A 3,510-nucleotide genomic window follows, 5' to 3' on the forward strand; every position below is an offset into this window, starting at 1 on the left:
TTCTCCTGCCTCAGCCTCCTGAGTAGCTGGGATTACAGGCATGTGCCACCATGCCCGGCTAATTTTTGTATTTTTAGTAGAGACGGGGCTTCACCATGTTGGTCAGGCTGGTTTCGAACTCCTGACCTTGTGATCCTTCTGCCTCGGCCTCCCAAAGTGCTGAGATTACAGGCGTGAGCCCCTGCGCCTGGCCTGAAACCACATTTTTAATGTAGAACATTCGAATGAATCACTAAGCAAAAACGCCATGCCTTGGTATACTCATATATACATTTTCCTATTTATAAATATTTACAAAAATGCAAATATAGTAGCCCCCGCCCCGTATTAATCCGTTCTCATGCTGCTATAAGGATGAATGTTAGACCAGGTAATTTTTAAAGGAAAGAGGTTTAATTGACTCACAGTTCTGCATGGCTGGAGAGGCCTTAGGAAACTTACACTCATGGCAGAAGGGGAAGCAAACACATCCTTCTTCACAGGGTGGCAGGAGAGAGAAGAATGAGAGTGAGGGGGGCGAAAGCCCTTTATAAAATCATCAGATTTCATGAGAACTCATTCTCTGTCATGAGTACAGCATGAGGGTAACCGCACCCATGATTCAGTTACTTCCCGCCAGGTTCCTCCCATAACACGTGGGGATTATGGGAACTACAGTTCAATATGAGATTTGGTTGGGGACACACCCAAACCACATCACCCCCTTATCTGTGATTTTGCTTTCTGCAGTTTCAGTTACGCTTGGTCAACGTTGGTTTGAAAATATTCAATGGAAAATTCCAGAAACAGTTCCTAAGTTTTAAATACGCCTTTCTGAGTAGCGTGATGAAATCTGGGGCCATCCCACCCTGTCCCGCCCTGGATGCGACTTTTCTCTTTGCCAGCATCCCCGCCTGCAGGTCACTTAGTAGCCATCTCTGTGATCAGATTCACTGTCTTGGAATCACAGCGTTTGTGGTCAAGTCACCCTTACTTTACTTCCATGGCCCTAAAGCACAAGAGGAGTGGCACTGGCAGTTTGGATACACCATAGAGAAGCCATAAAGTGCTTTCTTAAGTGAAAAGGTGAAAGTTCCGTATCAGAAAAGAAGATCATATACTGTGGCTGTAAGAAGGAATCCTTGGGGCCAGGTGCAGTGGCTCATGTCTATAATCCCACCACTTTGGGAGGCCAAGGTGGGAGGATCACTTGAGCCCAGGAGTTCGAGATCAGTCTGGGTAATATAGCAAGATTCTGCCTCTACAAAAAAAAAAAAAAAAAAATGAGCCAGGCATAGTGGCATACACCTGTACTCCTAGCTACTCAGGAGGCTGAGGCAGGAGGATCACTTGAGCCCAGAAGTTCAAGGGTACAGTGAGGTATGATTGCATCACTGCAGTTCAGCCTGGGTGACAGAGTGAGACCCAATCTCTTAAAAAAAAACACAACAAAAAAGGCTTTGCAGACGCCACTGCCGCCAGGAGCCCTGTACTACCAGCCATGGTCAACCCCACCGTATTCTTCAACATCGACATCGGCAGCAAGCCCTTGGGGCGCGTCTCCTTCGAACTGTTTGCAGACAAGTTTCCAAAGACAGAAAACTTTCGTGCTCTGAGCACTGGAGAGAAAGGATTTGGTTATAAGGGTTCCTGCTTTCACAGAATTATTCTAGGGCTTTTGTGTCAGGGTGGTGACTTCACATGTCATAATGGCACTGGTGGCAAGTCTGTCTACAGGGAGAAATTTGATGATGAGAACTTCATTCTGAAGCATACAGGTCCTGGCATCTTGTCCATGGCAAATGCTCGACCCAACACAAACAATTCCCAGTTTTTCATCTGCACTGCCAAGACCAAGTAGTTGGATGGCAAGCATGTGGTCTCTGGCAAGGTGAAAGAAGGCATGAATATTGTGGAGGCCATGAAGTGCTTTGGGTCCAGGAATGGCAAGAGCAGCAAGAAGATCACCATTGCTAACTGTGGACAACTCTAATAAGTTTGACCTGTGTTTTATCTTAACCACCAGACCATTCCTTCTGTAGCTCAGAAGAGCACCCCACCACCCCATTTGCTCGCAGTATCCTAGAATCTTTGTGCTCTCACGGCAGTTCCCTTTGGGTTCCATGTTTTCCTTGTTCCCTCCCATGCCTAGCTGGATTGCAGAGTTAAGTTTATGACTATGAAATAAAAACTAACAAAAAATAATAATAATATACCCATAAAATTGTGAAAAAGGAAAAATACCTTTGTGCATAGGCTGTGCAGTTTAGGAGTGGGTACTAGCCATGGTTTTAGGCATCACCTGGGAGACTTGCAACGCCTTCTTGAGGATAAGGGGCACCTACTGTATACTGTTTGTATTGATCTGTTGTCATTTGAAAGGACCTGAATGTCTTTCCAGGTCACCACACAGCCTGCACCTGAGTCAGGTCAATCGGCTGGCCATCCCGTCATGTGGTTCTACGCAGGGTACCATTATTTATTTAGTCCCCTATTGCTGGACCCTCATGGCCAAGGCTGCCAGTGGGCCCCTTCTTCCACCGTGACACTGTTTGCTCTGGACACCTGGAGGAAATGCCTACCAGTGGGAGGAAGTCATCCCAGAGCACCTGCAACAAGCCAGCATCCTGGGGGCAGGGGAGACAGGACAGAGGGAGCCAGCCCTGCTGTCATCTTAGGGCACAGCTTCCCCTCTGAGGGATGCAGAGACCTTTTCATGAAAGATAAACGTGCTTGTGTTGTGAGCGGCTGTTATTTTGGGACTGGAGCCCACACAGCTCAACCTGTATACTAACTAATGAAACATCTGTGTGTAGCTTTGGCCTTAGAGACATTTTCTGTTTTCATTATGTAATTTTTTGAGTAGGTAGTATGACCTATTCAGAGGTCAGCTATGTGGTACAAAATTCAAAAGCCATCAAGGAGAGACAGCGAAGTTAAGTCTCATTCTCCCTGCACTGAGCTTTTCCCCGATAGGCAGCTCCTGTTGCCGGCTCTTGGCATGTGCTTCTAGTGGTGGCAAGGATGAGGGCATGAGTACGCATGTGCCTCTGCAGGCCTTCAACACAAATGGCAGCATGCCTCTTGATTTTTCACTAACAGCATATCTCGGAGGTCATTATATATCAAAATACGTAGATCAACCTCCTTTTAGTTTTATTGTATTTTTTTAGAGATGGCGGAGGGGAGGTCTCACTGTGTTACCCAGGCTTGTCTCGAACTCCTGACTTCAAGCGATCCCCTGGAGTTGCTGGGATTACAGGCGTGAGCCACCATGTTCATCTCCAACCTCCTTTTTAAAAAGGCTATATATGGGTCCTTTCCACTCAGAGACTCCTCTCTCTATATATATAGAGAGAGCTGTTTCTCTTTCCCTTCTCTTCTGACTATTAAACCTCCATTCCAAAAAAAAGGGGGGGGGCTGCTGTACATTGTAGGATTGAATGGGTACACCATTACCTCTTTAATCCATCTCCTATTAGTAGAGAGTAAGGTAGTTTTTAGTCTTTTGTGCTAGTACACAGGGCTGAA

At 46.3% G+C, this 3,510-nt stretch overlaps 1 pseudogene; it reads left to right on the forward strand.

The window, feature by feature from the left end:
• Positions 1-1,327: 1,327 nt before the first annotated feature.
• LOC116474651 (peptidyl-prolyl cis-trans isomerase A-like) lies at positions 1,328-2,114 on the forward strand (annotated as a pseudogene).
• The last annotated feature ends 1,396 nt before the right edge of the window (positions 2,115-3,510 follow it).

The sequence above is a fragment of the Hylobates moloch genome, unplaced genomic scaffold, assembly GCF_009828535.3.
Source record: "Hylobates moloch isolate HMO894 unplaced genomic scaffold, HMol_V3 SCAFFOLD_2, whole genome shotgun sequence".
NCBI lineage: Eukaryota > Metazoa > Chordata > Mammalia > Primates > Hylobatidae > Hylobates > Hylobates moloch.